Source organism: Panthera pardus, unplaced genomic scaffold (genome assembly GCF_024362965.1).
Source record: "Panthera pardus isolate Hobbes unplaced genomic scaffold, ASM2436296v1 HiC_scaffold_8, whole genome shotgun sequence".
Taxonomy (NCBI): Eukaryota; Metazoa; Chordata; class Mammalia; order Carnivora; family Felidae; genus Panthera; species Panthera pardus.
This window is the reverse complement of record NW_026527013.1, coordinates 88,183,115-88,206,239: the sequence shown is the minus strand read 5'-3', so window position 1 is coordinate 88,206,239 and position 23,125 is coordinate 88,183,115. Positions and strand designations below refer to the sequence as shown.

Here is a 23,125-nt window from a genome sequence, read left to right as displayed (position 1 = left end):
TTCCTCTTAGATACCTTTGTTATACTTGTATTGCCCTCAGTTCCTGGAAAAGCCTTTAGTAGAGCTTAAAGTCAGAATTATTGATGCCTTTTCTTTAAGGTCTTCCCATAGTTTTTCACACCTGCTATTTTGTCTTTGCTCTTTAAACAGTAAAGGAAGTTTGATTTTCTTCTCTGAAACCACCGGGGAACTGTAGATGAACAGTATAAATAAAATGGGAAAAACATTTTAGAACACCACAACCACACACATAATGAAGTTTTGGTTATGTTGTCAAAACTAAAAAGAGTACAAGAGAATAGCGGAATATGCCCCACCAAGCACACATTGAGACCTGCTGTTTTTCCTGTTGGTGTCACATGGCTTTGATTTTCATCTAATTTCAAGAAAACACAAACATTGGCAAAACTTACTGGATGTTTGGTGACCCCGCTGTGTTAAATAGGACTTGAATGTGAGTGCCTAAAGAAAACTTTTATATATGTTTGTTTGGCTTTTATTCCCAGAAACTGATTGATAGTTCCATCAATCAGAAAAGAAACATCATCTAGACAATTGGAAAAAGTTTTGATAATGAGATTAAACAATAAGCACATTCTCTTACCTCATGACCTTTGTTATTTATAACTTTGAAAAAGTCATTCCCTTCATAGGACACAATAATTAAAGGGGATTAAACAGCATTCCGTTTGAATTGCTTAATACTCTACAAAATAGGACAATCAAGTTGAAGGCCAAGAGTGTTTTTAAGTTTTGATGAGTGTGAGGAAATGAAGCATTTTACCATCATAAGGATGACCGTCTACCTAGCCTTGTCTGCTCTCACCCCAAAATTTTGTATGTCAAGTCCAATGATCTTGATTGCTGATATTGTCAACTAGGATACATTTAGGGCTGTATCTGATTTTTTGGTCTGTCTTTCAGTATTTAAAAGCCTACTTTTCAGATTGTTCCTGAATCCTAATACTTGGGAAAAAAGGAAAATGTGGTACTTAGGGAATGGTAAGAGAAGTCAGTCTTTAGCAATCAGGAGAATCAGGTTAAATATGTGTTTAGTGCATGGTCCCTTTGCTGTTCCTACTAACCAGTCAGGAGTTAAAGCAAACACTCAAAGACAGATACACATAGCGTTTACTTTACAAGAGAAGATAGGTGCTGAAATTTCACTTCAATTTAGACTTTACTATAAATCAATTATCTGATTTCTTTATATAATGTAACTATTTGGGTTTTAGAAAGGAAAATGATGCTCATTTTCAGAAGTGATGTGAATCATCGCAGTTTCACAAACATATTTTGTATGTACTTTAGCATGAATTTTCTCTCCAAAACTGTAATAGCACTAGTTTTCTGCCGCATACGATCAGTTGACGAATTTTCTACATTCTTTTAATATTATCTTTTGCCTGTAATTATATTTTTATTGATATCACCTTTCTTTGGGCCCTCTTTATCTTTTGCTTAGTAAATTGGAGCACTAGAAAGAAATTAAGAATTATTTTGAGAATTTCCTGGAATTTTAACCCTGGAAAGATGATATATGATTTTAAAAGTTAATAGTTACAACAGAAAAATTAATGAGAAAGATGAGTGTAGTACTGACCAGATTCAACCTGATACTCATTTGAAATGCCAACATACAGTTTAACACATGCAGGTATCTATGTTTGCATGTATTATGTCAAAGGTCAGCATGTGTTCATTGTCATACTGACTCTAGAATGGTATTGTCTTGGATATTCTGAGTATAAATATTTCAGTGTTCAAGTAGGTTTGGAATCCAAACTACCCAATACAATCCATGACCTGTACGGTCTCAAATACATACAAACTCATGCGCATGTGCACACACACATAATTTTTGAAGGTTAATAATCCATATTAAACTTTTGCATAATTTATATAATTTTACTCTTTGGTTTACATAATGTTATTCACTTTTTTCCAAAATTTATTTGATTATAATACTTTATTTTTCAAAAGAGAGAGAACACAAACTGCTACTATATAAAAGACAAATATTTTTCCTTTAGGAAACCCTCGGTCACTGTTATCTCATGAGTAAAGAAGACAGCACAAAATGATGAGAGAAGAGATTTCCAGATTTAAAGAGGGAAGATGACAGAAGATATTTTAGGATTGGAAAGCCTTAATTGTGCTTATTAATACATGGAGAAAAGTCAATAGAGATAGCATGAGATGTCAAGAAATTATGAGGATGAGAAGAAAGATCATAGAGATGATTATGATAAATAATATCAATGTAATCACTAACATAAAAAAAGAGTCTGCTTAAAAATTTGGGGGAAGTGAGCTTTTCTTGAGGTTTGAGAAATAATATGGCAATTTTAAGGAGAGTGGAATTGCTTTACTACAGCCACAGAAAGAAGTGCAACAAGGAGTCTTCTAGAAGATGAAGGGTAAATTAGAGGATTGTAAACCAGCTTTGAAGAGTCCAGCAGTGGTTTTAAAATGTGAATTTACTTTGAAGCCAAGTGAAAATGGTGAATTTATTCCAGAAAAAGATTATGAGTAGATATGTGTGGGGGTGTTGATACTTGTCACCTTTGGTAATGCAGAGTTGGGGCAGTCAAGAACCCAGATGATTTTGAACGTTATGGAAGAGATCATTTGAAATGGATGGTTAAGCAGCACCTGGGTGGCTCAGTTGGTTAAGTGTCCAACTCTTGATTTCGGCTCAGGTCATGATCTCATGACTCAAGAGATCAAGTCTTGCATTGGGCTCTGTGCTGACAGCACAGAGCCTGCTTGGTATTCTTTCTCTTCCTCTCTCTCTGCCCATTCCCTGCTGATTCTCTCTCTCTCTCTCTCTCTCTCTCTCTCTCTCTCTCTCTCTCTTCCCCCTCCCTCCCTCAAAATAAAAAAAAAAAAAACTAAAGAAAAAAAAGAAGTGAATAGTCAAGAAATTACACCTTAATATGTCTCCTGGGGAGCAGCCTAATGGCAACCTCTCTGTTCTTTTAATAATCCATGGAGATACAAAAGAAAATGTCACAATAATATCAAAGAGAACTGTAACAACAACAGTGAACATTTCTTAGTTCTTATTATGTCAGTCAAACATAGTCGTATGTAGTGACTCAGTTTATCTTTGAAAATATTTTATTGTGACCCATAAATTATCCTCATTTTTATCTGAAGAAATTGAGGTCGGAAGTTATGTAAAGTACTGAAGGTTTTATAGCTAGTCAACTAGACTTGGGATTCAAACCTACTAAATGTGGCAACTAAGTCTGTTCTTTTAAAACCTACATTATATTGTTTAATAATAAAGCCTATGGGAAATTGATAATAATTTCAAGTTGGAACAAATAAATAAAAATGTCTTTTTAATGTGAGAAACCCAGGCTTTTGTTCATGAACTCAATTGTCTTCCCCTGCTTTCTTAGAGCAAGGAATAGGCTGTTCTTATCCAGTCCTACCCAAGAATAGCTCATGTGTGATGCCCAATTAGTTAGTCACACACTAACTCCAGATCTTAATTGACTTCCACACAACTGCTCTGTGACTCTCTGGGAGTAGCAATGCACCATGCTTAGCATTCTCTCCAGACTTCCCCATTTTCTCTATGTGGTCACCCAAGGGCTAGCCTTCCCATTTAGCACCACAGACTTCTATGGATGACCATTATACCCATCTCACCCTTCAGGTCTGAGTCTTATATTAATGGAGAAGTCAGGAGGGAAATAGAATATAGTCCTTGTATAAGAATTGAATTATCCAAGAAACAAAACTTTAAACAATTAGAGACAATGACAGTGGTTAAAAAGTGCTTTTGAAACATTTAGGAGCATTCACTGGCAAATTTTAAACATAACATGTGTTTTCTTACATTGCAATGAATTTAAGATCAAATTCAACATAATCCATATACAGGAATAAAAGGGATGTCAAGGAGTCATCGGGTTAAAGAAAAGGAGAAAGAAGTATATCAGTTATAGTTGTAAAATGGGAAAAATCCATCTTAAAGATACATTCTCTTATTTGGGGTAAAAAAAAAAAAAACTAAACTCAGTGATAGGCTGCTTGAAAGAGGAAATGCCTAAAACATGATATTATGGAAATTTGTAAATTTTAACAGAAAAATTAGAAGCCAAATCATGGGTGAAACTCTACCTGGTCATTAAAATGAGAAGAAAATGAGTACAATTTTAATATTTCTGTATAGACATTTTAATGAAAAAGATTAAATAGGACAAGTGTTACTTTTACATTGATAAAAATACATAGCTCATAATCTGGACATACTCTAACTTTATCTCCAATATTCATTGCAGTGATATAGTGATCTTTTACAATAAGCTTCCTTCCCCCAAGGAGCTTGTATCTGAGCTCAAGACAGTGTGATTTGTGCTGATGGACTATACACACAATGTTCTCGAATATATGTAGCAAAGAACATCTACATAGATTGGAAGGTCAGACAATACTGACATGATCTTTATTAGGAATAAGCTACATAACTTTAAGGTTACTCGTCAGCACAAGAAAGAGAAAAATATGAGCATTAAGAGTGTTATGCAGCAGGTCAATATCACACATTCACTGTGAGCACACTGGCTTCAAATTCTGATACATTTGACTATGTGCAAAAAATGTTTATTAACATTTACTGTGTCCAAAAAACCCACTTTGCTCTGCTTTGTTTTGCTTTCATCTTTTTTTTAAGTTTATTGTGTTTGTGCGTGTGTGTGTGTGTGTGTGTGTGTGTGTGTGTGTGTGTGTCAGAGAGAGAGAGAGAGAGAGAGAGAGAGAATCCCAAGCAGACTGTATGCTCCATGAGGAGCCCAACACAGGGCTTAATCCCAGAACCGTGAGCTCATAACCTGAGCCAAAATCAAAACCAAGAGTCAGACACCTAACTGAATGAGCCACCCAGGTGCCCCTGCTTTCCTCTTTTTAATTAAAATTAATTTTATTTGAAAATAAATGCAAATTTACCAAAAAATGGCAAAAATACTGCAAAGAATAGCCGTGTGCCCTTCACCCACTATTCACTTTTGCCAATCGTGCAGGCACTTATCACACCCGAGTCTGTCCAGCATGATCCCTTGCACTCAGTGGTCACATATCTTAACTCCTCCAATGCGAGCAGTTCCTCAGTCTTTCCTTTATGTTCACAACCTTGACATTTTTGAAGATATGCAAGGCATTCATTTTGTAGAATGTCCCTCAATGCAAGATTGTCCAGTGTTTCTTCAAGACAATCCCTAAGTTATGTATTTTGGATGGGAATCCACAGGCATGATGTCTCCCTTTTTGCATCTTATCATTTAGTATATGCTATTGACATGTCCCATTATAGGTAAATACTTGATTAGGGTGGTCTCTGCCAGGTTTCTCCACTACAAAGTTACATTTCTTCGGGCGCCTGGGTGGCTCAGTCAGTTAAGCATCCGACTTCAGCTCAGGTCCTGATCTCACAGTCTGTGAGTTCAAGCCCCGTGTCAGGCTCTGTGCTGACAGCTCAGAGCCTGGAGCCTGCTTCAGATTCTGTGTCTCCCAGTCTCTCTGCCCCTCCCCTGCTCATGCTCTGTCTCTCTCTGTCTCAAAAATAAATAAAAACTTTAAAAAAATATTTTAAAAAAAGTTACATTTCTTTTGTTCTTTGTGATCAATAGTATTTTGCAGAAAGATACTTTGAGACTAAATGAATATTCTTTTTCTTATCCCACTTTGCTTGTTAATTTTAGAAACCATTGTTATTTCTTGCCTATATTATTACTTTGATAACTGATGACTATTTCCTAATTTTATTTATACCAATGAATCTATTACTTGACATTCTACTGTACAAAAGGTTAGTTATCTTCTCCCAATTCATTTATTCATTTGTTTGTATCAGTGTGACCTAATGGATTCAATTTTATTCAGTGCATTATAATCATTTCTATAATTGTCTGGAATTGGCCAGTGAGAGTTCTTTTAGCTAGATCCTGTATCATTTTGACATGTCCAAATCACTCTTTAAGTATTTTGTTACTTAATGAGACAACACAATGTTCTAGGACTTTCTCTGCTGCAGCCCAGAAATTAGCTCTTTCTTCAAGGAGCCCTGGTTCCTTTCCCTGTAGAAATCAAGATCTGAGTGATAGGTGTAATTCCTGTTATTGGAGTTTTGCTACTCATAGTCCCTCTATGTGGACAGAAAGAACTAAAAAAAAGATATATTCACACGCATGCATGCACATACACAGCTTTAGATCCATACTATAACTAGATTTATGTCTCCGTATTACATGACTTCATACTGATAGAGTCAAATATTTTAAGAATTTGTTTTTTCAGGAAAGTTTTAGATTCACAGTGAAACTGAAGGGAAGGTACAGAGATCTCTCATGTACCTCCCACCTCCCACATACATTGAAAGCCTCTCCCATTATCAGCATCCCCCACCATAGTGGAACATATGTTACAAAGTTCATAGCTGAGTCACCAAGATCATACCTTTGGTGTTTTGTCTAAAAAGTAATCGCCATACCCAAGGTCATCTAGGTTTGCTCCTGTGTTATTTTCTAGGGGATTATACATTGCCTTTTACACTTAAGGCTCTGACCCATTTTCAGTTAATTTTTGTAAAGCAGGTAAATTCTGGTCTGAATTCCTTTGTGCATGTGGAAGTCAGGTTGATCCAGCCCCGCTTATTGAAAAGATAATCTTTTCTTCATTGTATTGCTTTGCGTCCTTTGTCAAAAGTCAGTTGACCATATGTAAGGAGGGCTATCTGTTCTATTTCATCCATCTGTTTGTCTGTTATTTTACCAATACCACACTGTCTTGATTATTGTAGCTTTTTTTTCAAGTTTATTTTTGTTTACTTTAAGAGAGAGAGAGAGAGCGCAAGCTGGGGAGGGGCAGAGAGAGAGAGAGAGAGAGTGATAGAGAGAATCCCAAGCAGGCTCTGTTCTGTCAGCACAGAGCCAAACAAGGACCTCAATCTCATGAACTGTGAGATCATGACCTGAGCCAAAGTCAAGAGTTGAACACTTAACCAACTGAGTCACCCAGGAGCCCCTTGGTTACTATAGTTTTATAGTAAGACTTAAAATCAGGTAGTGTCAGGCCTCCATCTTAGTTATTCTCCTTCAATATTGTGTTAGCTTTTCTGGGTCTTTTGCCTCCCTATATAAACTTTAGAATCAGTTTTATATCTGCAAAATAAGTTGCTGGGATTTTGATTGGGATTCCATTGAATTTGTAGATCCACTGACATCCTGACAATATTGAGTCTACTTCTCCATGAATATAGAATATCTCTTCACTTATTTAGTTCTTCTTTGATTTCATTCATCAGAGTTTTGTAGTTTTTCTCAGATATTGTACGAACTTCACTAGATTTATATCTAAGTATTTCATTTCACTTGGTGCTAAATGATATTGTGTTTAATTTCAAATTCCACTTGTTCATTGGTATAAAGGAAAAAGATTGACTTTTGTTTCTTAATCTTGTATCCTGCAACTTTGCTATAACTTTTTAGTTCCAGGAGTTTTCTTGTTGATTTTTTTGGATTTTCTATATAGATAAAACTTTGAATTTCTCACCACTAAGTATGATGTTCACTGTAATTTTTTTCTACAAATTCTTTATTACATTGAAGAAGTTCCCCACTGTTCCTAATTTACTGAAAGCTTTTTGTTTTGTTTTGTTTTGTTTTGTTTTTGTCTTTTATCATGAATGGATGTTGGATTTTGGCAAAGGCTTATTTTGCATCTGTGGACACAACCATGTTGTTTTTCTTCTTTAGCCTGTTTATGTGATGGATTACATTGATTGATTTTTGAATGTTGAATCAGCCTTGCGTACCTGGAGTAATTTTCACTGGATTGTGGTATGTAATTTATTTTATACCTTGTTGGATTTGATTTGCTATTATTTTGTTGAAGATTTTTGCATCTATGAATATTATTTACTTGTAATTTTTTGTCTAGTTTGGTATTAAGGAAATGCTGGACTCATAGGATGACTTAGGAAGTATTCCTTCTGCTTGTATCCTGTGAAAGAGATTATAGAAAACTGGTATAATTTCTTCCTTAAAAGTTTAATAGAATTCATGATGGAATCCATTTGGGCCTGGTGCTTTCTGTTTTAGAAAGTTATTAGTTATTGATTAAATTTCTTTAACATGGCCCTTTCACACAGTACATTTCTTGTGTGATCTTTGGTAAATTATACCTTTCGAGGAATTGTCTCATTTCATCTAGGTTTTAAAATGTGTGGGCATAAAGTTGTTCATGGTATTCCTTTAGTATCTTTTTAATGTCCATAAGATCTATAGAATAGATTCAATTTTAGTCTATTATTAGTTGTAGCTGTGCAATGACTTTTGGACTGAAATGAGAAAAGGGGAAGGAAAAAAAAGAAATAAAATAATTAAAAAGTTTTGTTTTGCTAATTTCTTTCAAGACTTTATCATCATCTCCAAATAGTCATTGACTTTTAACTGTAGTAAGATGTAATTTTTCCAATCCCCTCATTTTACACATGAAATAATTGAGGTAGAAGGCAATGATACTACCTGACAAAGCAGCATGCTTATGTGAATGTAAATCTATACATTTTACCCACAACGTGAAGGCAATCTAAGGCTTTGCCTACCAAACATTATTTTACATTCAGTTACTAAAAAGGAAATAAAATGACTAAGACTTAACCAGTTAGATTTCATATTTATTGAAGCATTACTACAAACTGGGCACTATTTCATGATTTGAATCTTTCAATCTTTTCAACAAAAACATGCAGTAGTAGTTAAAAACCATGTTACTAATGAGAAGATCAGTTTTCAAGAAGATTAAATTAATTGCTGAAAGTCTAATACGATCATCAAGTACGGCTCAAATTTTGCTGAATTGATTTTAAATCTGCTGAGCTTGACAGTACATTGCTACATAGGATATTTATAACAGAAGGAGGGCTAGAGTGAACCATGCCAAACGGCAGTGAAATTAAAATAATCATTGATTTTTAAAATTAGATTGGGGCACCTGGGTGGCTCAGTCGGTTAAGCATCCGACTTTGGCTCAGGTCATGATCTCGCAGTTTGTGAGTTTGAGCACCTCCCCCCCCCCCCCCCCCCCCCGTCGGGCTCTGTGCTGACAGCTCAGAGCCTGGAGCCTGCTTCTGATTCTGTGCCTCCTTCTCTCTCTGTGCCTCCCCCACTTGTGGTCTGTCTCTCTATATCCAAAATAAATAAATCTAAAAAAAATTCAGTTACATTAGATTGTGGAAGTGACTGATGTTTAAAAATCTTACCATCTTACTTGTGAAATAATGAATCCACTCAAAAATTTGTTTCCTAATTACCTATTGTATACTGGAAATTGTGCTTTCAATGGAAAACAAGATTATTAAATCATACCATCAAACAATTAATAATTTGCATTTGGAAAAACATACAGCTAATACAGTATATATTAAACATAACATTAGGGAATGCGTATGTGAAATACATGGAAAACACTATAGAAATATAGCTTTAATGAGCCAGCAAGTACTTTCAAAAAATAGAGAGAGAGAGAGAGAGAGTAATGTAAGAGATTAGAGGAATTTTCCTCTTTGAAATAAGAAAAGTTAGAGATAATATGTTCAGTGAAGCCAGGCCATATCTATTATTTTCTCTCATTACTTACTAGTGTTGCCTGGTTCACTGTAGACATCCAATGCTGAATAAACAAGTAAATGAAAGAAGAGGTTGTGAGCGAATGCTAAATCACATCATATAGCTGAGACTTTGGGCATGGAATGGGGAGTGGCAAAAGACAAATCTGGAAATATTAATGAAGCATTGAATGTTTTCACTATTACTTTACATGATCAGGACTTAGTTTTGTGATCTTGAGCTACAGCATCCAATGGAAATATGATGTGAACTACACAAATAATTTAAAATTTTCTAGTATTCATATTAAAAATTATGAATATATGTATACTCTACATTAAAAACCACTGATACATGGGGCGTCTGGGTGGCTCAGTCAGTTGAGCGTCTGACTTCAGCTCAGGTCATGGTCTCTTGGTTCGTGGGTTCGAGCCCCACGTCGGGCTGTTTGAGGACAGCTCAGAGCCTGGAGCCTGCTTCAGATTCTGTGTCTCCCTCTCTCTCTGACCCTCCCCCGTTCATGCTCTGTCACTCTCTGTCTCAAAAATAAATAAACATTTAAAAAAAATTTTAAAAACCCACTGATACACAATTAGGGCCAAAATTGTTATTTCTTATCATCAGTGTTAAAATTATTAATGAACCTGGGCACCTGGGTGGGCTCAGTTGGTTAAGCATCTGACTTCAGCTCAGGTCATGATCTCGTGGTTTGTGAGTTCCAGCCCCATGTTGGGCTATATGCTGACAGCTCAGAGCCTGGAGCCTGCTTGAAATTCTGTGTCTCCCTCTCTCTCTCTCTCTGCCTCTCTCTGACTCACACTCAGTTCTCTCTCTCTCTCTCTCTCTCTCTCTCTCTTTCTCTCTCAAAAAATAAATAAACGTTAAAAACATTGTTAATGAATTAGTTCACATTCTTTTTTATACTGCCTTTGAAATCTGGTATTTATTTTACATTTCAGAATAACATAGTCATTCTCAACTTAGATTAGCTCCATTTCAAATGCTCAATAGTCACATGTGCCTAGTGGATACTGTATTAAACAGAGTCTAGGTCTAGGGGTCTTGCTACTTAAAGTGTGGTCCTTAGACCAGCAACACTTGGGAAGTTGGTAGAAATATAGAATCCTCGGCCACAGTCCAGATCAACTAAATCAAAATCTGTATTTTCCCAAGAACTTCAGATAGTTGTATGCACATGACAGTTGATGAAGCACTGTTCTAGATTACCAGCTTTAATGTAGGTATGTGCATCCCAAGCAGTACAGAAGATACATGCTATTGGAATTCAGAAAGATTGGAACTATTATTCATAGTAGTTTTCTCCTAAAACTACAAAGTAGGGGCACCTGGATGGCTCGGTCAGTTAAGCATCTGACTCATGATTTCAGCTCAGGTCATGATCTCACCGTCATGAGACTGATCACTGCATTGGGCTTTGCACTTGACAGTGTGAAGCCTGCTTGGGATTCTCTCTTCCTTTCTCTCTCCCTCCCCCCACTTGTGCCTGCTCAGGTGTTCCCTCTCCCTCTCTCTCTCTCTCTGTCTCTCTGTGTCTCAAAATAAATAAATAAACAAAAAAAACCCTATAAAGTAAATAAAACTTTACCTATATGTTAAATTTTATTCACACTGGCATTTTTATTTTGTCCAAATGTCAGATTGTCTCATGTTATTAATATCTGGTACCTTGAGGTAAGAATTAAAGTTCCACAAAGGGGAACAAACATACAGTAAATGTCCCTGGTAGGTAGGTTTATGGATTTTATTATTTATTATGTTTCCTAGCAATAATTAAACTAACAAAGTGGAGACTATAAAATATTTTTTTTGTAAATACAAGAACACAAAGCAAAATAAAAAGTAGCAGAGATAACCATTTTAATTCTTACAGAAAATCTTCTTTAGTCTCAATTATAAGCAAAAGAAAAATTATGATGATATAATCAGACTTACTAAACAGTAAGGTGAAACCTGTAAGATCAAAATATCTACTTGAAATATAGATTAATATTCTTATAGTTAATGGTGAATTTAGCCCCTAGTGTATATTGTGCTTTGAGATATTACCTGATAATAGTATAAAGCCTGTATGATTAGTAAGACATTCGAAATATTTTTAATTTAATCTTCTTTGTTAGACATTTCCTCCATTCAGCTTTGCCTTGGGGAGTTCCAATTTGCAACAGTTGTCTCAATATAATTATTGATAGCAGCCCCTTTTGTTCTAAAAAGAGACACTGTTTGGAAAAGAAATCATTTGGTCACCCTGTTTATCACGTGAACTTAACATTTGTCTTTTGGGTGTTTTATAGTATATGTAATGTATAAGTACAGTACATGTACATGATTTTAAAATGAATGACCATATATTCTTGTAAAAAAGGGTTTTTTTGTTATGTTAGAGATTGCACAGTGAAGACCTGACTTGTGAAAAACCGGAATGTTTCCCAGGTTCACTCTTAGCCCCGTGCTTAATTATTCCCGGCAGCCCCTTTCAGGCCAGGAATATGTGTTCCCTCTCAGACTGATGCAAAGTGACAGTCTAAGCAGAACTGTGTATTTTTCTCTCCGCTCTCTCCTCTCTCTGCTCCCTAATTGTGGGAAGAGGGGGAAATAATTGTTAGGAATTTCTGAGGCCTTTCCTGCACAGCACATTGTTTACTGACCGAAGGAAAAGCAGAATCAACGGGAGGAAGCCACTTAACCGAGCTGAGTAAGAGTGTCCTGTAAAGCCTTGAAGGCAAATTTGCCAACTGTAAAGTGGATCATCCACTTCCGTTCACCTGGGAGAAGTTAAAGGTACTCTGGAAATGGAAATACTTAGGTTGTAAGCCGAAAAATTAAAATTAAGGCGAAAAATTAAAATTGAAATGGTTAAAAATGGGCCCCCCCTCTAAATTAAGAGATGTTCATAGAATCTCTGAAATCCTTTTTGAGTTCTAAGCGTCTGTATTAAGGAAATAAAACTTATACAGTTGTACTTTTCCATTTCATGTATATATATACTGTTACTTTTTACTTAAATGAAAGAGAACTAGGATTAACAGACTTTGGGGAATGAGTGATGAAATGTGTGTGACCCACAGAATGAGACAGGTAAGGCACTTGGGAGGGGTCAACCGAACCAGCAATTGAATGCCCCTCCTATGTGGAAACCAAAGAAACGGAAGCTTTTCTGTCACACATGACTCTCCATGGCAGAGAAAAAGGTGTGAGGCAGGACACATTGCCTATCAAATATAGCAGGCGTTTGGCAGGGAATGCCATTGAAACTTTAAATTGCACGTGTGTCTTTTCTACTTAGGGAGGTCCAGTCCTATGCAATTGCTCCCTTTGTTTGCACCAGATTTTGGTATTTTTCACATAATGATGGGGGCAAGTTTTCTCAAAGTGTGTTCTTTGGAATACTAATTTTTCCAATATGCTGGGGAGAAAAGATACCACTTTCAAGTAAATGGAAGAAAACCTTCACGCTTTATTACTGTCCTAAAATTCACACTGCACATTCACATACTTAATGGTCTTAGAACTTCTTGCAGTAGCCAAATTGGTTGCTTAACTTTCTTTATTTCATCATTACTGAAGCAGATTAAATTTCAGAAACTTTACCGTGAGTAACATCTGATTAGTATTCCAGGAAACTGGTATACCACAGAAAATGTTTGGAAATTACCAGGATGGAGGAATATTGCTGGTATACCACTATTTTTAGGATGCTGTTGGCCTTGATATGAATACCTAAGTTTAAAGAAAAGATACATATTAGGTAGTATTAGAAAAGCATTTTCTTTAATTTTAGTTGAATATCAATTTCCCTTGCTCAGTTAATTGAGCCTTCCTCTGTCTAAAATAGCAGTGTTGTTTTCATTCCTATACCAATGCATTGGCAAAAGCCTGGTTAACAAAGAACCTGACAAATAATATTGTGATATTCTCAGATATGAAACCTGTGGTTTTATCAAGGCTAGGATACATGGATATAGATACATATCTATCTATCTATCTATCTATCTATCTATCTATCTATCTTTCTCTCTATATATGCATATATATCTACATATATATATGAATTTTAGCCATAGTGAATATTTATGAAATGGATAGACATACCCTCAGAAGTATAGTGTTGAAAACCAACATTGTTGCCATTTGGATGACATAATATACTGTCAGAAAATAACTGCATTTACATCTCAGCTCAGGATTATTATTTATTTCTTAAGGTGAAAAAAAAAAAGCTGAGCTAGAAAAACAGAAAATTCCCTAAAGAATTTCTTGTTGGTGCCTAGGGACCAAATAGTATAAGTTTTCCAGATGCTCAGAGATAATGGTGTAATCTGACCTGCCTGTACTATGGTTAACTTGGTGGAAGTGTGGGAAAATATCTTTCAGCACTGGACTTTGTAATCTAGTCTCATTTACAATCGATATGAGTGATACAGCTTGAAGAATAAAAGAAAACCAATAAGTAGTATTGGTGAAGGAAAATGATATTTAAAAATGTCCCAAGATGTTATTACCAATACGATTTTATTCTCTTGCCTACTTCCTCAAACCAAGTGATTTTAGCCAAAGTCACTTAACCTATTTGAAGTGAATAATAAATATAGTTACTCCATTACTTTTATTTCTCAGCTGACTCTAGTATTAATTACTAATAATGATGGATACAAAAAGCCCATTATATATGATAATAATAAGTGATTACAAATAGTTGGGTTAACAAACTAGTAAAGTGACACACATCTAAAAGAATTATGTCTTTAATTGTCTCCCCCCAAAATATTTTGGATTCCATAAAATCAACAACAGGTGTGTGTGAAATTATCATGCCTATGTCTTGTTTCTTTTCATAAGTTCTAATTTTTCTTTGGCTGTTGGTTTTTTGTGTGACCAGTTGCAATGGCCCTACCGACATAAACTATGCTATCGCTTTACCAAGCTAATTAAATTTTGTTTTGTTTTAGTTATTTTATTCATAAATTCCATCAATTATCCACGCTGTGACAGCCAAGGTGCCGAGAACTCTGGGTTTATCTTTCAACAGGACAGACGTAGTACCTGCCTTAAAGAAGGTTATAAATTGGTGAGAAAGACAATGACAAACAAACAGACTAAGTAATCACATTTAGTAATTAAAGGGAGTACTGAGGTATAACATATTATTACCTCACATCAAGGACAAAGGTTGCACTATGAGAAGCATGTTATTATAATAATAATATTTGCATCTTTGGTGGTGTATGTTCCTGAATTTCTGAGGATGATCTTTCTGGCTGGATTTCAGTGTGACATAACCTTTGAAGAATGTTGACAGTTTTGAGCCCACTCCACCAGGCCCTCCTGTTTCTTCCATGATTAAGGATAAAGGTGAGGGTCATGGTTGTAAAATAAAGGACAGTCAGTGGCTTGTGTAAGTTTGTTTATGATTATGTTGGAAGTATCTGCCCAAGTACCAGAATTACCTGGTCATTTGGCGAAATGAGTTTCTAATAATACTCAAAAACCAGATAAAGTGCCTTTAGGAGGTGGACGATCTGCTTTTTCCTTTATTCACATTGATGTTTCTTTAGTGAATGTGATCATCCACAAGTTTTAATTCTGACCAGGGTTGAAACTGCTGAACCACTTTTGCTTTGTGGGTCCACTATTTTAGTGGCTTCAAATGGGTGTGCATCTGTGTCTTTGAAATCACTGCACTTCAGAGGAGGTAACTAAAAAGTAAACAGAGAGAGAAAGAAAAAAAGGAGAGAAGAAACCAGAATGAGATTAGGAAGAAAGATGGTATTGTCTACAACATGTAGTCCGTATGTGTGTCTTACAAAAGACTATGTCTTAATGTTTCTTCAGTTTATCCCATTATTGCATATTGCCTCAGAAGTGTGAGTGATAGAATCAGAGAAATTCGGTCCTAGTAATATGACAAAAGCAGCCTATTCACCAAGTGAAGCAGCCTACCTCAGGGATTAAGAGAACTAACCTACCTGAAAGTTCCATTTTGTAGAAATGGGTGTGTTGCTAGAGCTCGTGACACACAATTTCTGTCTATAGATTGTGCTTATGTTTTAAAAATGTTATAATATTTGTCTATTTTGAGAGAGAGAGAGTGCACGCAAGTGGGGGAGGAGCAGAGAGTGAGAGAGAGAGAGAGACAGACAGACAGAGAGAGAGAGAGAGAGAGAGAATCCCAAGCGAGCTCCATGCTGTCAGTGCAGAACTTGACTTGGGGCTCAATCCCATGAACCGTGAGATCATGACCTGAGCCAAAATCGAGTTATACACTTAACCAACTGAGCCACCCAGGTGGGACTAAATTGTGCTTCTTTTTAATTAATTTTTTAAAAACGTTAAAATTTGTAGCTGTTTTTCTTTTATTCCTTTCTTCTCAAAAAAAAAAAAAAAAAAGCCAATCAAACAAACAAACAAACAAAAACCGCAATCCTAATGTGTCCCTGAGATTTACCAATCAGGAAAGCAAATCAAATCAATACAAGATGGATGTACATAAGAATAAAAAAATAAAAATTTAAATTTAAAAATTTTAAAAAGGATTGTGACCTGAGCCAATGAATAGCAAACTAGATCCTAAAGAACTGAGCCCTTCAAACTTGCTGGGACTAACTGGAGGGGTGGGGGGCGGTGTGGGATTTAGTTCTCAGTTTTGTCATCTTCTCTTAGTTCACTCTCCCCTTGCTTCCACTCTTACAGCAGGTCAAATAAAGGTCTGGATGTGGTATACCCCGCAGAGGGTCTGTAAGGCACACAGCTGTTTGTATTTGGTACACAGGTGTTTCAGTCTTTATTTTCCATCATGCCAAGAGCAGATTTTTAATGGAAAATAATTCACAAAATTTTCTGTACCTGGTTCACAGAATTAAGCCCACCCAGGTTGAAAAGGAAAACAAGGCTCAGTGCCACCTCAACTGTTGTAACCGACCAGACAAGCAGGTAAATCATTTGAGAAGATTTCCAAGCTTAATCCTTTGAAAATTGATCTTACCTCAGGGGGATACCAAATCATATTCTCCATCTAAATGTCCCCGCTTTAAGCTATGCTTGCTCAACAAGTTTTGTAGGAGAGAAAAATATTTTTTGCCTTGAACCAATGTGAATTCATCGTAAAGAAAATGCTTTATCCTTATTTTCAGCAGTTAAATGAAGCTTCTTTCAAAAAGTTACTTTCTATTATAAAATAATTACTATAATCTGTTCATATATTCTGTGGAATATGCACAGAATCGTGCATATTTCTAAAGACACTAACGTCAGTATTTTAGCCAAAAGTAATTTCTGCCACAGAGTCAAACCGCAATGAAATATCAAACGACCAACTTTTTTGAAAGGAAGTAATATACTACATGGATAGTTGCTTATGCAAACTTAAATAATCATAGTAAATAATAATAATAATAATATAATGTTTATTTCATTACCTTTATTTTAGGCTAACATGGAACATGTTACAGAGGCAAATGTTTGACTTGCAAGATAGGTGACCCCGATTTTAATCTGTGCTCTGCCATCAATTAGCTGTTTTTTTTTTTAATATAATTCCCTTAACCTCTCTTGATTTAAATTCAATTATCCTTAAAATTGGAGAGTTTGACTATATTATCTCCTAGGTCCCTAGAAGCTGTAAAATCTCTTTGATGCTAAAAGGCCAACCTCACATAATTCCCATCTCCATCAGTACATATGCTTCTATCTGGCCCAGTTTTGATCAGGGTTTATATGAACTAATGACATGAATATCGTGTCCATGATAAACTACTTCAAATCTATATTTCACTTCTTAGGTTTTTATTAACATACATTTTTAAAGTTATGTATCAAATAATTAGTATTTTAACTCCAACAATTAAACCAAATCAGATATAATAGAACAGAGTGGTTCTAGTTCTATGGGATAATAAAGATTGCTAAATAATCTGGCATGTGTGTATATGTATATGTGTGTGTGTGTATATATATATGTATACATATATATATATATACACGTATATATATATATATACATATATATATATACGTATATATGTATACACGTATACGTATATATATATATACATATATATATATAAAGAGAGAGAGAGGCATATATGTATGTGTGTATATATATGTGTGTATATATATGTATGTATGTATATGTGTGTGTGTTTGTGTATATATATATATATATTTTTAATTTTTTTTGCCAGTTGACAATTTTAGGCTATTTATTGATCCAGGATGCCAGAAGGAGGGAGAATTTCCAAAGAGAGAGAGAATGGGTGTGGAGGGAAGCAAAGAGAAGGGAAGGGGAGGGGGAGGGAGGAAAGGGGAGGGGAGGGGAGGAGAGGGAAGGGGAAGAGGAAGAGGAAGAGGAAGGGAAAGAGAAAGGGAAAGGGAAGGGAAGGGAAGGGAAGGGAAGGGAAGGGAAGGGAAGGGAAGAGAAGGGAAGGGAAGGGAAGGGAAAGAAAGGGAAAGGAAAGGAAAGGAAAGGAAAGGAAAGGAAAGGAAAGGAAAGGAAAGGAAAGGAAAGGAAAGGAAAGGAAAGGAGCAAACAACAGTGAGAGTAAGAAAAGCCTTCTACTAGTTGTGCAGAAAGGTTCATTTCATTCACAGGAGGAGTCACTCTGAGGTTGCTCAATGATCAGCCATATGTGTGAGTAGCAAATTAGAACCATTTGTTTTCCTTGAGGTGGCACTGCAATTCTCGAGAGTAGTGTGGATACACTGATGGGTCATAATTAGTTGGAGGTGAATTTCAAGTAATTTGATATTTGTTAAAGGAGCAAACTTTGCAAATGATTTTCTTTAAAGTAAATCAGAACACATTTAGGTTAAGCCTATAATAATAACCCTTTTGCTTCTATTCTGACATTCTGTCTTGAGCAGAAAGAAAAAGTAGAGTAATAGAGGGCTGTAAATTGTTCACAACTCTGATAGTGCGTGCCTGTCTAGCTGAGAAAGTCAAGGAAACCCTTTGGATGAAAATTGCATAAACTGAACTCAAGTTAGCCTAAGGAAAAAGGTAAAATACTGGGCAGGGCAAGGATAAAGGTTTGCTTCAAATTTTACTGAAGGAGGTACTCAGTTATTCAACTGAGTCTTCCTCTCTCATTTGTACCTGAAACCTTTCCGTGCTTCATTTACTTACTGCAGACCTTGTGTTACAGGACCATTCCATTTCAAACTGGAGATGACAGGGCAAATGTCACAATACACGTACACGTACACATGCATGCCATATATGTATATGTGTACATGTGCTGAGATTTTCTTTACACATACTACATAGAATATGTGCCATATACATATGATATACATATTAAAATGTATTATATGTTGTATTAATATGTGTGCATATGCATTTATGTATTTATATATGTATACATATATACATATTTACATATATGTATATGCATATGTATATATGTATATATATATGTACTCCTGGGGAAGGACTGTGTTTCACTCAGATAGTATAGTATTTTGGTACTTCCACCTTAACGATAAATCATCACGGCCATCAGGAACTGATGCCATATCCAGAGGACTAAATTACAATGACATACAGCTTCACCAGAATACACTGGGTGTTAATACGGAAGGAGTGTGTAAAAGCAGTGGTTCTCTGCTGAGTTACAGGAATAAAAGTTTTTACAGCTAATTAATTTGATTATTCCCTTCAAAAATATTTGGAAAACAGAAACAGAGGAATAGAGTTACAGAGCCACCATTTCCATTTTTATAGCTGTTGGCCTCGTTCAATTTACATACAGTTTGCTTATTTATTGCTATAAAAGAATCAAACAGGTTATAAACAAAAAATAGAAATTAATACACCAATCAGGCTGTTAACTGTGAGACATATAAACAAGCACTAAATATTATTTAAAAGTGGAAAAAGGGTTTTCTGTCCTAAAATTACAACTTGGCATTTCATAGCTGTGACTAAAAAATAAGACTGATTTAATTTGGTTAATTAGTCTTCGTGTAATTGACTATGTGTGTGTTAAGGAATATTTGGTGATTTTATTAAATATTTTAGACATTTAAATGACCACTGAGTCACTTTTATTTTAGCTTTTACTTCCATGCTGTTTTGTACAGACCTAGTCCTAAAGCTAAAGATCATCTTGTTAATGGTGACATTATAATGTCTTTATTTTTATTAAGAATAACAAATAACAGTACATTTGTTTTTAAGCATAGGTCTACCTACGTGGAAAGACCTAGAAGAAAATTCCATTTTTAAAGACTCAGGAACTATTGCTTAAAATAATATATACAAGGGGCACCTGGATAGCTTAGATGGTTAAGCATCCGACTTTGGGTCAGGTCATGATCTCGCGGTCCATGGGTTCCAGCCCCACATCAGGCTCTGTGCTGATAGCTCGGAGCCTGGAGCCTGCTTCAGATTTTGTGTCTCCCTCTCTCTCTGCACCATACCCACTCGCACTCGCTCGCACTCTCTCTCTCTCAAAAATAAATAAACATTAAAAATTAAAATAATAATATATACAATTTTTTGGCATAAGTACAGGATTGTTTATTGCCATCTTCTGACAAATTTACTCAGTGTTAGATAAAATACTAGGTTCTGAGAATTTTAAAAATCTGTATAGTGATCCTTACCCTTAAGAAGTTGATACTCTCACAGTTGTGTGTGCGTGTGCGCATATGTAGGAAAGTTGAATAAAGACTACAGAGTGTGAAAAGATATTTTAAAATATTATATGCAATAATGTGTAAGTATTTTAAAACTTGCCATCATACCTTTGCCAAAATTGGTGAAATTCACTTGACAGTCATTTTTACCCAATATATTGAAAATTAAATTAAGGAGTATGAAATGACTTTCATAGATTTGACTATATTTCACTTATAATCTTTGTTATTTCTATGTGTATGATAAACAACCTGCAACTGTGATTTGATAGACACATCAGTGATTAGGTAATGCTTATATTTAAGGTTGTAAATATTCTCAATAAGCTCTTATATAGAATATTCACATCCTTTCTGAACCATTCTAGCAAGTCCTGTGGTGACCAAACTTCAGCTAATTCATCATTCCTATTTTCTCACTCACCAGCTAAAGCAATTTCCTTCCATTTGTGTGCCAGTTGGCCCTTCAAGTTTCATTTCAATTATGTTTTTAATTTTTTTGAGTTGTATTTGGCTTCCCATATCATTGCAATTTTAGGTAGTACCTCTATCTCACTCCGTGACTCATAAGTCATTTTGTTTTCATTTCTTTCTTCTTAACTCAAAAATGTGAATTCCCCAAATTTGCCAAAGGATAATGATTTCATATTCCATAGTTACAAGCTCACACCAAAGTTGTTTAATTTTAAAGTCACTTTCTCATATACATTTTCACCTACACTGTGTAATATGCCGAAATGGTCTCTTGTTTTCCCTGTTACTGCAGTACTACTGGAAAGTTTTCTAAAAACACGACTTTAACCAATTCAAAAATGTTCAGTGGGCCCTCATTTCTTACTAAATTATGTTATAATTCCTGTTCTAACATTCAAGAACAAGCATTCCTGCTGAGATCCTAATAATTTTCTAGCAATATTTTTATTGTTTATATATAGCCTGTATATATCAATTATATCTCCTGAGCATTAAAATGTACCCTGAGCTTCATCCAAGCAAGATTGCTTGCTCACAAGGAAGCAAAGTGGCTGGAGTTTGGGGCAGAGAGGAAATCAGAGAGATGGCAGGGATGAGATTGTCACTGGCTTAGTCTACTATGGTACGCTGAGTAGTGCAGACAGAGCTATGTGAAGGGAGGTTTTCAGATAGTTGGACAGGTGTGGTGACATGATGGAACATAAATATTTAGTTCTGGTTCATTCAAAATATTTGTTAGCAAAATAGTATAGCCCTCTGAATACCCAAAGAAAAGAGCAGAACATAGTTACAATTCTGAGATTTGGTTCAGAGATCTTTCTCTTGTATTCACAGTACAAGAATCATAAGCTAGAGTAAAAGCAGTAGCTCAGAGAATACGCACAGGAGCTTCGGAAACAAATAAATATGATTAGATGTGATTATAAACTTAGCTTTGTTGTTTGCTAGCCTTGACACCTGGGGTAGTTCTTTAATTTTTTAAGCCCTAAAGTTTTGAAAATTTCAGGGGCACCTGGCTGCCTCAGTGGGTAGAAAATGTGACTCTTGCTCTCAGGCTTGTGAGTTCAAACCCCACATTGGGTGTGGAGCCTACTTTAAAATAAATACTTTTTCAAAATTAATAAATAAATACATGTATAAATAAATAAATAAATAAATAAATAAATAACTTTTGAAAACTTCAAGACAAAACTCAAGTAGAAATCTTGAACTACAACATAGAGTTCTCTGGGCTTGGAAATGGGTTCAGGCATCAGCAGAACCTTCAGTTGCTAGGAAAGTGGGCAAGTAGGCTGATGACTAGGGTAGGAACTCAAAATAGAGGCCACATGAAAATTGAGACAGATGATTGGACAATTTCAACTCATAAGAATCTAGAAGCAAACTAGCCAACACTAACCTAATATGACCCAGGACAACTTACCAGAGACAGTGACTTGGTATCTAAATTTCCGCTGAAGATCAAGACATTGATCCAGAAGACTGAGTGTGCCCTGGCCCAAGGCAGCCTCAAGCAGTCTAAAGAGGGACTCCCAAACCCTCTCCCCTCCAAATTAAAAACTGGATTTTGGTTTTTTAGGCATGATTGTGGCTCATTCTCATGATGAATAGTGCTCTGGGGTACTAGAATCCTGCATGGTTATGAGGAGCATCTCAGATCTGTGTACATGAATGCATTTTATCTGAACCACATAGATCCACAATTGGGGTAGAAACCTAATGAAAATACGTTATCTTAATATATCTGGTATCCCTGAATTTATTGCTGTTACAGGAGCCAGAACAAAACCACAGGAGTAATTTTTCTTATAGAATTTTGGCTCTTCTACTGCTATCCTTAGCCAGAAGCACAATGCCTGAGTATTCAGGAGAAATAAAAAGAACAGGGGAAAAAGTTATCTACATTGTTGTAGGCCCCCCAAGTAGTTTGCTTCAGGTTACTATTTATTTTTTCTCAAATATTTACATTCTCTCATAACACATTCTGGAATCATCACGTTATATTGTATAAAGTATTTCATCTTTGTGAAGAGCTGAGAAAATATTTATAAACTTGTATTGGCAGGAATACAGACTAATGAAGATGTAAAATATTCATTATCTGGTTAAAATAAAAATACAGACTGAATTAATACAAGAAAAAGGAAGAATAACATAATGTCATAAACAGTAGTGGGGAATCCATCATCCATGTCTATCTTTTGTGGAAAGACTCATTTTGTGATGCTGACTCATTTATAATTTGTTTACAACTTTAATTGAAAGGGAAATTAACTTATGCTATGTTTTACTTTTGACAGTTTCAGGTATGCCAAAAGAGATTTTTATTTCCATTTTCAAATGTCAGCACTACACTCTAAAGAAGAAGTTCACTAATG

The 23,125-nt window shown here is 35.4% G+C and overlaps 1 protein-coding gene across 3 annotated transcripts in view; it reads left to right on the top strand.

The window, feature by feature from the left end:
- Positions 1 to 23,125, top strand: part of SEMA3A (semaphorin 3A) — a 463,579-nt gene that overhangs the window by 174,043 nt on the left and 266,411 nt on the right. Inside the window, exon 3 of one of the 3 annotated variants that reach the window (XM_019451314.2) lies at positions 7,767 to 7,850. The exons of the other annotated variants lie outside the window; for them this stretch is intronic. The gene's annotated coding sequence lies outside the window, so the exon portion shown is untranslated. The remainder of the gene's footprint in view (positions 1 to 7,766; positions 7,851 to 23,125) is intronic. 3 annotated transcript variants of the gene reach the window in all.